Here is a 12,819-nt window from a genome sequence, read left to right on the forward strand (position 1 = left end):
CAAATGCATTAATTAAAGAATGTGGGATTAAATGAGAACTATTTGATTGTTTTTCTAAATTAGATGAACATTTCGATGCATTTTATGATAACACATTGTCGTGGATGAACATTTTGATGTATGATACATATTTACCTTAAGCCGAGTAAACACAGACTGCAGTTGTAGAAATTTCCGATGTGCATGCTAATTATCCCTTTTCTTATATTTGCATAACGAAGATAAATTAGAAAAATCGCAAAGTTTTATGTACCTTCTAAGTAAACCATGCTCTTGAAAGCGGACCAATGTTAACAGTTGCCACACAATGTTTACTGTTTGTCTTTATGTAATTATTTTGTATACAGTCAACATTATTATGTTACATTTTAGTTTGAATAAAATGTACATAAAAGTCTCAGTTCTTGCAACTTCTTTGATAATAACTTTGATCTGAAGAAAATGGAATATTTTAAAAATCGCTTGGCGCCGACGTTATCTGTTCTTTGTATAAGGACAAGGTATAGAATCACGTCACGATCACTAATTAACCTCTTAAACACATAGGTATGAAAGTAGCCCAGTTTTTATATAATACACTCTGTCCTTGAGCTTACTCAATCTGAGTTACGTTACAAAGGATAGGTAAGCAGTTAAATTCGGAAAAGCTTTATGTAAGTGTACTGGTAACGATGAAATGATTTGGATTTACAATAACATTGAATTCAATGCTCCATTTTAAAACTCATTTATCGCCAAACATATCATTCGTTAATTGTAAAAGTTGTAAATCTCTCCCATGAGTCATACTTGATGATGTGTTTCATTCAATCATTAATTTCATTAACTAGAAGCAGTCTTCAACACAGGTGGTCGTTTAGTATTATCCGTATTAACAATGTTACTGCTGTGTAACAACCTGATATACGGAAAGGAAATCTGTATGACACATAGCACAGACAGTAGAGACGGAGAGCTGGCGACAGAATACGGGAATGAAGGAGAAGGACGATATAAAACTTCTCATTCATCTCTTTTTAAGCAATTATAGTATTTGACGAAACTTAGAATGTATTTTACGTTTTGCATTGAGGGTGAAAGCCCTTGTAAACGAATTTGCCAATGGCTAGTATACAAGAAAATAAATAAAATAAATTCTCTCTTGGTATTTTGAAGTTGCAATTTTGAAAAAGAAAGGATGCATGTGTGAGTAGGTGGGTGGATGTGCGTGTGTCAGCAGGTGAGTGGATGTGCGTGTGTGAATAGGTGGGTTGGTGTTTGTAGGTGGGTTAGTGTGAGTAGGTGGGTTGGTGTATGTGTGTGTGTGAGTAGGTGGGTTGGTGTGAGTAGTTGGGTGAGTGTGCATGAGTAGGTGGGTGGGTGTGCGTGTGTGTGAGTAGGTGGGTTGCTGTGAGTATATGGGTGGATGTGCGTGTGTGAGTAGGTAGGTTGGTGTGAGTAGTTGGGTGGGTGTGCGTGAGTAGGTGGGTTGCTGTGAGTAAATGGGTGCGTGTGTGTGAGTAGGTGGGTGCGTGTGTGTGTGAATAGGTGGGTGTGAGTAGATGTGCGTGTGTGAGTAGGTGGGTGTGAGTAAATGTGTGAGTGTGAGTAGGTGGGTGTGAGGAGATGGGTGAGACTGAGTAGGTGGGTGATCCTTGCAGACTATTTAATTTTCATTTCACTATATTCCCTTTCGTTTACCTTAACCCAAACTACATTCGTAACATCACGCCGATAGAAATAGTTCGTTGGGAACTGAATATAGGCAGTCACAATGTTTAATTCATGAAAGATCATTCTTAAATGAGGAAAAATCATATTTTAAGATGTTTTACTTTGAAATTGTGTGATTATCTATGAAAACTGTCAGTCATCCAAATCCATGTCATAGATGACTCGCGGACTATTTTTTATTCGTTGTCGCAAGTGTGACGGGGAGGTGTTAGATGTGTTTGTGTTTCTTGTATTTGTGATGAAATTGTTTTGTGTCCAGTTGAATGTGGTGGGTTCATTTGGTGCGTGGTATCCATTAGATAAAGGGGTAAATATGGTATAAAAGATCTTAGTGTGTTCGGTTCATAATATGAACCAGTGGCGGATTTAAGGGGAACGCAGCCGACACCCCCCCCCCCTAAAAATTTCCAATTTAAGGTCAATCGTGGTCTCTTGCTTAGAAAAATATAAACGATAAAAGAAGAATTAATTTCGTAAAACTCTCAGAGAAATAAATAAGAAAATCTTTTGATATATTGAATTTCTTTTATTGCAAGAACTTACTTTTTTCCCCCAAAAAACCCATCAAATTTGCGTCATTTCATTAATTTCACCTAATGAAAAATAATAGATAATAGTAAAAATGACTACATAAGAGACATTTCAAGCCCTATAAAATCTGTAAAATCCTGGGCTTCTCCAGACCCCCTGCCTCATAACGTGGCGCCCCCTCTAACCGCAATCCCTGGATCCGCCCCTGTTAACCATCGGGTTTTCTAACATTCATGGGGAAATTACACAGTGCGTGATTCAGTTCTGAACGGGGGTGTGGGTTGTTCAGTAGGACGGTTTTCATTTTGAGTTTCAAGAAACTATTTCAGTCTTTTCATGTCACCTAATGGTTCTTTTCAATATTTTTGTTTTCTTGATCATTAAGAAAATTGTCAATATCATCTTCGACGATCGATACAAAATGACCAGGGATCGTATGCAGTGGGGCGTCATGTAATTCTTTAGTGACGTAATTTAAAAAAAAAAATTCAGGGCGTCATGTGATTAAATTTTATCCAGTCAATGATCTACAAATTTAATATTGTTTAACATCCCTCTCGAGAATATTTTGAACACTCATATAGAGACGTCACCATTGCCGGTGAAGGACTGCAAAATTCAGGCCTATGTTCGGCGCTTATAGTCTTTGAGCAGGGAGGGGTCTTTATCGTGCCACACCTGCTGTGGCACGATACCTCGGTTTATGCGGTCTCATCCGAAGGACCGCCCCATTTAGTCGCCTCTTACGAGATGCAGGGAGTACTGAGGATCTATTCTAACGCAGATCCCCACGGGACCTGAAGCGGGATAAAAACGCATATCAATTCGGAAATTACGCATTCGCTTGTAACAATCAACGTATCAAAGTTTTTACCCTGTACCATTGTTTTATTTTTAGTGTAGTAAAGCAATGCATGAGAGTTTTTTTTTACCACAGTTAGGCCTAATCATGATTAATTTATCAAAGTTTTTACCATAGTAAATCAATGTATCAGAGATTTACCATAATAATAAATCAATATGTAGGCCTACCAAAGTTTTTACCATAGTAAATCAATGTATCAGAGATTTACCATAATAATAAATCAATATGTAGGCCTACCAAAGTTTTTACCAGAGTGAAGCATGTATCAAGGTTTTGTAATTACCATAGAAAAGTAATGTATTATATTTTCCCGCGTTTCGGCAGTATAGCGGGAAAATGTTGTATTCACTATGTGTATTTAAAATGGTATAGCCTGTACAGTGGCATGATCCATGAATGGTATTCAGGTTTTGACCAATAGAAATGTTTAGTAAGGGGTTTTTAAGAGCTGGTTTTGTTAAAGTATTCACTTCTAGTCACCGTTCTGCACGGGTTAAACAAACTTTCATAACTTAATGTATATCAATTTTTATATTATTGGTACTCCCTACATCCAGCGGGACTTGGCAACGGACACAGGTTTTCTAGAGTTTTCATTGGTAAATATCATCCTTTTATCTCTAGTTTTTTCCTGGCCGGCCCTGATGTGTTTTTGGGAGAGTATTACATATATGTTGTCAGGTTGAATATTTCATGCACAATTTTCTTTGCCTGTCATATGCAAAAGTAATCGGATCGGTTATGTGTGATCTGTAATTATATAAAATAAATGGCGGCGTCCTGCACGTACGGCTGGCTGGCTTTCAGGCAATATATAGTGTGTTATATTCATTTTATAGAGACAAGGTTGATACTCAAATTTTTCATGATGTACCTTTAAAATGTAAAAAAAAAAAAAAAAAAAAAAAAAACTAACCCCCAAATAATAAAAAGAATGATATCTTATAAACTCAGCTCTCAGACTCCGCATCAAATTAAAAAACACTAAGAATACTGTAAGTATAAAATATCTAAGCATAAAAAGTGCAGTATATGATAAACAGAATATTACAGGTCAGAGAGAGAGAGAGAGAGAGAGAGAGATATATGCTTCGCCTCGCACAATACGTATTTCCATTTCACATCCTGGAATTACCTTAATTTAATTCATTTTATGCTAAATTTTATATTACACGTACAACTTATCTTCGTTTCGGCCCTACACGTGGATGTCGACTTTGAGTTATTGATGTCTTTCACATAATTTTGTCTTCCAAAACAATAATTCAACGTACAATTCATTTACTTCGTTTCGGTCTTGATTTTTCAAATCATACCATCATTTTATAATATATATATGATCTCCCATGGTTTGTGGTTTGATATGATTTATATTCAACGAGTTGTGTGTTTTCTATCCTTTGCGAGAGGATAGAAAATACACGAGTTGGATATAAATCATATCAAACCACAAACCATGGGAGATTCTTTTTATCACATGTTACACTCCCCGATTATTCATTTACGTTACTGTATTCTTGGGAATTTTGCTTCCTGATAATTTTAAAACAAACTACGTAAAATTAACTAAAATATACGTTTGTATGTGGTGTCACAAACGGCGTAAGAAAACAGCGTAATATATTTTTTTGAAAATTATGTAATAGGTGATATTATATATATATACACACACACAAAATGTCACATGTACTTTATTTCATTATGAGGCACTGCAGCTTTCATGAAATTAAAGATTCAAAATATCAAAAGATTTTATGAATTATTGTTCCTCCAACGATTTGACCTTCTCAATTTATAGTTAAAAATAGCAGGGGAAACATCAAACAGAATTAATGAGTTTTGTTGTTAGAACAGCTACCGCGACACCTTACATTCATTGTACAGAAGCGACCCGAAGGAATGGCGATGACACTGCGTGATGTATTTATTTGATTATACAACCGTATGTTCTGGAGGTTTAATTTGGTTAATTAAAGCAGTGATTAATGATTTTTACATAGGATAAAGCACCACAAGTTCTAGCAAGACGCTTTACCACAAGCTTCCGCACCTGTTTCAGGTAACTTTATCAAAAAACAATCATTGATAGGGGTCGTCACCACAAACAATGGTGGCTCGTTGCTGTGATCAGCAAATCTTTCATAATTTGTATTCATCAAGAATCGGGATAATGATATTCAGTACACATGCAAGATTACTATCGTGATCACGATGTGTATAGATACCATTTGTGATGGGGTTTGATCTTTTCATGAAATATCGATAGTCATTTTACTTTTCTATTGATTTTCTATAAAGGACAAAATATTTATGTTCTTAGTACCAGTAGTATATAGACAATGAAAGCATGGTGTAATTTGTATAAGCAGAAATCATCCCATACTTCAACCGTATCTCCATAATATAGGCAATCTAGGCATTTGTTATTTATGTCTACATGTATATCCTCTGCTTTTTATGTCATATTAAAAGATTGGTCCCTTTTTTTGAGAAATGAAAAATACGGAAAATTTGTTACTGATGAAACATGTAAATTTCAATTCTTTAATGTCCTTGAATTATATAACTCATCGGAATACATCTAGTACAGGTATGTATATACACAATATATCTAATTCTATAAGATTACAACGGGTGAGTGGACAGGAAAAGTTCATTACAATACCATGATAAAATTGAAAACCCCTAAAACTTGATATATATATTTTCATAAATTGATATTTTAGCATATGATTGATTTGCGTCTTATCATGTCTTGGACGTCTTCTTTTCTCCCTAGATTTATACGTATCCATCATGAAGTTCGCCATAAAGAATTGTTTTAGATTGACGAAATTATCAAACTTTGCTTTGTGTCGTGACCTGATTTAAAATCTTTTGACAAGAATCGAAAACCTCTAAAGTCTTCATACTTCAATAAGACAGTCCATCGCAAGAAAACAAGCGAAGATAACGAACACGGTCCTATGGACGCCAGAGGGGGATCTGGTGCATCGGAGGAGTAAGTATCTCCTGTTGACTGGTTACACCCGTTGTGAGCTCTATATCTTGTTCAGGTAAACGGAGTATTCCGTAGTCAAAATCAGTACATGACAAACGGTCTAATAACTGGCATAAAACACCTCAGACAGTATTCGACCCAATGACAGATTGTATTTGTTAAAATTAGATCATTATAACGACCATAGAATTTGCTGAATGCTGATTTTAATCAAGAATGTTGAAATCCCGGTAAAATCAACTTATTTGTCAATGACCAGCCACAATCTAAAATATTGGTCATACACAGAACATCCTCTTGCATATCGAATCTAAAGTAAAACTAACTGTAGTATAATTTTCTTCTTCATATTTTCATTCAGGACTGCAGTTGAAATAAAATGTGTTTTAAAACAGACAAAGATTTGTAAATACAATGTATTTTATTATAAGTCTTATTACTTTTTAGACCAGTGTAATTATGTATAATGGATACGAAATATCTGTAGCTTTGGTCAAATACAAGAATGGTGAGGATCACCATCCTTGTATTTGATCTGAACCTTAAGTTCAACTGAAACAATTTTCAAAGTTTGGGTTTTGAATAAAAGGTAAAAAGACCAATTCCTTAAATGTTTTGCATAAAAATAAATTTTGTCTTGATCATCCAGATAAATACGACGTCGTTAATTTCAACCCAGTGATTTTTTTTGTATGAGTTATATGCCCTTTAGTCGAACCTGATATTTCAATATAGCGTGCTATGGGTCAGAATTACCCTTGATAATGCAGCATCAGAATTTATTAACAAAAGGCAATTAAACAATCAATAAGATTTATTTACAATGAATAATTGAAAGAAAATTGTAACAATAGCAAAATACTAACTTACGGTAATTGAACAATAAATTGAAAAATCCGTGCCGAACTGAATATAGACACACAAAACGTAAATTCCAAAATCCTAGTTTCCAGTATAATAAAAATCCAAATGCATTGAAAGTGTCTAACCAGAGCTTTTTTTAAATAAGAGGTTTTTTTTATCATAAAATTCCACAGTGTATTTATAATAAGAATGAATTTTCTAGTATAATCTTGAAAGACAATGAAACAATTATTTCGTCATCTTTCTACTAAAAGTATCATGAGCTCTAGAACAATCTAGGTCACAGGTGTCAATCGAGTGCAAGCAGCACACAACAAGAAATAAATATCCAAGTCTAGAACAATTTAGGTCACGGTTGTCAATTGAGTGCAAGTTGTACACAACAAGCGGCACTATATGAAAGTGATACGGACGATAAGATATATCGCTTAGCGTTAATGTGCAACCCTACCAGTATGAAACGGTTGTACAGCGAGACGTATCCCCCACTACCGGAAATAATATTGATTCAGAATACAGCGAGGATCATTCGGACGAGTGCTCGTCATCATCTGATATACAGTGGTTTGTTAATTCACATACGTACTATATAGGTAACGCATACAGAAATAATTTAGTAAATGAGTAAAATGTTGAATCAATTGGTTGTTTCAAGGTCTGTCCTAATGCGTTACGTTTGTATTAATCTTTGGAACAATCGTGTATCGAACCCGGGGCCATTACATCACCAGTTAGGTGCTACCCAGGCCGATATAAACTACTAGTACTTGGTAATATTAATAATAATACAATATAAGATTTAAACCTATTTTGGAAATCATATCGGGGAGATGAAAAAATAATTCTAGAGAAAATTTCAGAAACGTCGCGAATGTCCTTCAACATCGCAAGAATTAAATTATCTCTGTGCCGGCAATTTTTTTTTACGTGAACACAGTGGCAAACTCAAGCAGATCTTTACAATATATCTGACATAATTAAACAAACTGATTCTGGAAAACAGTGTACAGTTGATTTGGATGCGGCAAAATATATACTTTCAAACATCTACAGATCAATGTATCATAGAAAACATCAACACTGAAATGTCTCAAGATGTGAAACAATCGAAGAAAAACTGTCAACAACTGATGAAAACGAGGATGAAAAGCAGTTTGCAAAAAAGAGTAGTAGAGTGTTTCAATAGAAGGAAGGGGGTGACTTTAGAGCTCTTCCGAAAATAGCTGTTCGTCATCTTCTTAACATAGGTTATTTTTCCTGCATATCCGTCTCCGTGTGAGTGAAAAAATCTTGAGAGGGACACGTTAAACAATATACAATCAATTTAAATAATATACGATATTCCGATACTAGTCATAACTTCTAGTCTATGATATACAGTATGCTCCATGGGTGTTTTAGAGGGACTATGTCATTTGACAAAGACCACAGTAAAGGTAACTGTATCAAAGTACAGTGATGCGATCCTCTTCTTCGGGATACTTGCTTCGCCGTGTTGAAAAACTGTACGCAATTTCCCGAGTTACCCAATGGTTCTTTCCCTCTGTGGAACTCTTACGCACAGTGAGACACAAAACATACTTTCGTCCACACGTGATGGGTACAAATGCTCATCACTGCCATTAAATATTGCCTACATAGGATGACTATCAGACATCATGCAACCATACACACAATTTTAGTAAGTTTATGAGTATTTGATAATGAAATAGCTCAAACAAAAATCGATATCTAATCACTATCTTTCTTTGATTAAAGTATCACTCGTGCAGAAGAGGAAGTAAAAGATTATTTCATATTTTAATTTAAGGGCCTAATTCAAACAAATATTATTCCTTGATATGGTCAGTTTAATGTATACCAACGGCTGGTATGAACAAAATTTACGCTTTCATAACTTTTATCCTTATTTACATAGCTAGTCTATAATGTATGTATACATCTTGTACCCACCCAAGTGTTCAACAGAATACTGAATGTACCTCCATCACAGAAGAGCTGATAATTCGGAAGTCGCGTATTAAGCTTCTATCGGATCCAGTAACAACTGAATCTGGCACTATATTGCGAAAATGCCTTTATATTGATAAGAAGTACATTGTTACATTCTTTAGTTAAAAACATAACGGATATACAAGCTAAATTATATTACAGACGTTCCGAGTTTGAATTAAAACAATGGTGAATACGAAAGAGCAAAGTTACAAATTGCGAAAAATCAAAAGAATGAAAATAAATAGATGAAAGCAATAAAACAAGCTAAAACTTCTTTGAAATTAATGAAATGAAATTAGACTTTTGAAATCATAGGCCTCGAAAGTATATTACGTACATGTAGAAAAGGCTAGCTCCATTGATTTCTTCAGCTATGACAGTTATGTTTATTTAAGAGTGCATAGCAACTTCTGTGCTTTATACCATGACAAGAAAGTGTGTCGCGTGCCAATTTTGATGACATTTGACCTTGACCTTTTATGTAATGATAGAATTTTTAGGCATTATTTTTGTCCGGACCATAACTTTTTTGTCTTTTGACATAGGCCTTTGATATATGTTGGAAAGTTTAATAAACAAGTGAGGAAGACTCATGTAAATGATCTAATTTTTATAATGGCTTTTGTTAATTTTTTTTTAATCTACGACTGAAATCTTCAAGAAACGTGTCATTTGGGGGAAAAGGTATTTTAGATAAATATATTCTAAAACGAAATTGAAATAAAATGAGAAATTTCAGAAATATCGCCATCTTTTGAATTTGAACCAACGCAGAGAAAAAAGTACCAATCATGATCACAATTGATAGAAATTACTAAAATCATCATATTGCTGCTATCGTATGCACATTTCATCAAGAATTTGGATTCCTTTATACATTCCTTTTATTTGTGAACCATTTACATTAAGGGAATAGTTTTCTGATAACAGTGTTCTTGATCACTACTTTTTTATAATTCCAATCGGGCTTGGTTAAAATTTGAAAAATATTTCTTAATTTTGGTCTTTCATTTGGATTTCTCTTTAAAATACATTTATTACAGATATCTTTTTTTTCTTCTAATTGACATGTTTTAGCCGTAGATTTAAAAATATATATATATATAACAAATAACGTGTCCATTTTCATAAATACTTTTTCATTTAAAAACTTAGAACGTCTATCTGAGTCTTTTATAAGATTAGACATGTTTTATTAGATATTCAAATAATACATCACAGCAAAATTTGGGCTCTAAAATCTCTTTGCAAACAAAACACAAAACACCTTTCTTTATCACTCCGGAAAAAATCACAAAAATTCATACAGAATAATTGCCATTAAATAAATTTTGGTGTAATGAGCCACAACCTTAACCTCTGTTATACATTTTCTGCGTGGACCCCAGGATTCACGCAGTAATTCCAATCAAATGGATATGCATGAACTCCTCAGATCCTATTCTGCACTGTGCATACTTTCAGGAATTCGAAAGACGCAAAAGGAAGGCCACCGTGTGTGTGGATAATTTTTTGTCGAAGTTACATAAGGATATAAATGAAGACACCTGTAAAGCTACATCTCCCTGACCCGTCTGTGACCGGAAGTCTTCAAGTTAGACCTCACCACTTTCAAGTGAAGACCCCCTGATTGTTTACACGAATTGACCTTGTTATAGATTTAATCAAATAAACCTACGTAATTGAAAGGAGGTGATAAAAGTTTAAAATGGCACTAGGAATTGTAGAATAGATACAGTAGACATAGAATCCACGAATTGTCAGGAAATACATGTATTTCTAATCTATTTTGATACTAAAGGGGATGGATCAAAGGGTGTGTGTGTCTAAACGTCAGGTGTCTGTGTCCAAACGTCAGATGTCTGTGTCCCAACGTCAGGTGTCTGTGTATAAACTTCAGGTGTCTGTGTATAAACGTCAGGTGTCTGTGTCCCAACGTCAGGTGTCTGTGTCCCAACGTCAGGTGTCTGTGTATAAACGTCAGGTGTCTGTGCCCCAACGTCAGGTGTCTGTGTCCCAACGTCAGGTGTCTGTGTATAAACGTCAGGTGTCTCTGTTCCAACGTCAGGTGTCTGTGTCCCAACGTCAGGTGTCTGTGTCCCAACGTCAGGTATCTGTGTATAAACGTCAGGTGTCTGTGTCCCAACGTCAAGTGTCTGTGTCCCAACGTCAGGTGTCTGTGTATAAACGTCAGGTGTCTGTGTCCAAACGTCAGGTGTCTGTGTATAAACGTCAGGTGTCTGTGTATAAACGTCAGGTGTCTGTGTACAGACTTCAGGTGTCTGTGTACAAATAGCTTTCAGTATCTGCCTATGATGATCGATATATGATGGTTTGTACTAACTAAAACTTTCGGCAGAGTCTGACCTCAATCGTCACCATCTGCCAGTGGTCAATATATTTTGTCAATATATGCACAAGAAACATTGAAATGTCAAAGAACGGCTGCATTTTTATTATTATTATTATTATTTATTTATTTTTTGCACTTCAGTGACCGTATGAAATGTTACTTTTGTGTGAGCAACAAGTAATAATGCAGATTAATTTCCTCAAACATTGCCATGTAAAAATTTGATCCCCTATTGTGGCCCCATCTTATTCTCCTGGGCCAGGATTTGAATAAATTGGAATCTGCACTACCTGATAATGCTTGCAAATTAATATACCTAATCATAGCCCTGTTGGCGAATTTTCTCCATGTAAAATTTTGATCCCCTATTAAGGCCCCATCGTACACTCAGGGGCCATGATTTGTACCCGTGGATGCTTGCATATTAACATGACTAATCATGGTACTGTTGATCTAAAGAAAAGATTTTCCTTATATATGCAATTAAAGAATACAATGCTTTCCTTGTCGTTTGATCGGGTGATGCAGGTAGCTACCATTGCCAAAAAATTCATAACCCACGTTAGATAACAGGTATATCTTCTGTCAGAATTTTCATTAATGCTTTATGTGAAATAAAGTGACCTTTGATATAACTGTGCTTAGATATAGAACATCATTCTGTGTCATTAATTGTTACACAGATGTACGAGTTAAACTTAGATATAGAACATCATTTTGTGTCATTAATTGTTACACAAATGTACGAGTTAAACCTAGATATAGAACATCATTTTGTGTCATTAATTGTTACACAGATGTACGAGTTAAACCTAGATATAGAACATCATTTTGTGTCATTAATTGTTACACAGATGTACGAGTTAAACTTAGATATAGAACATCATTCTGTGTCATTAATTGTTACACAGATGTACGAGTTATAGAACATCATTTTGTAATTGTTACACAGATGTACGAGTTAAACCTAGTTTCCATCGTCAAAAACAAAATACGTTTTTGCTAAGAATCATTAATTACTTTTAAAATACTTCGAAAAGATATGCTTCTATTATTTTGTTAATATACAATCATGTACCGTAATAACATATTAATCCCGCACAAACGCATAGTCTCTTTCAATTCAAACATTCATATCATATAACCGACCTCCTACCGGCAGCCGGCAATGAGTCCTTCGGTCATTGCAATGATAATAGACAGTTAAAGATCCTCTGGTTTTTGGTGAAGTGAACTCACGAAGTCGTTAAATCGTAATGTTCACAAACATATAGACTAATCGTACAAAACCATCACAGCTTAGTTCATCGTTATAACCCATGTTTATCGTTATAACCCATCTTGTGGGATATAAACCGGAGAGAAAGGTTTATCAGAAATTCACACCGTGATAAAATCAAAATTGTTGCGTCGGGAAAAGATAAGTTATTACATAAATTCTTGGTATCTTGTCTGCCAAATACCGTAGATGAATTTATTACAGCTCATATTCTGATT

The sequence above is a fragment of the Ostrea edulis genome, chromosome 5 (assembly GCF_947568905.1).
Source record: "Ostrea edulis chromosome 5, xbOstEdul1.1, whole genome shotgun sequence".
In the NCBI taxonomy this organism is placed as follows: domain Eukaryota; kingdom Metazoa; phylum Mollusca; class Bivalvia; order Ostreida; family Ostreidae; genus Ostrea; species Ostrea edulis.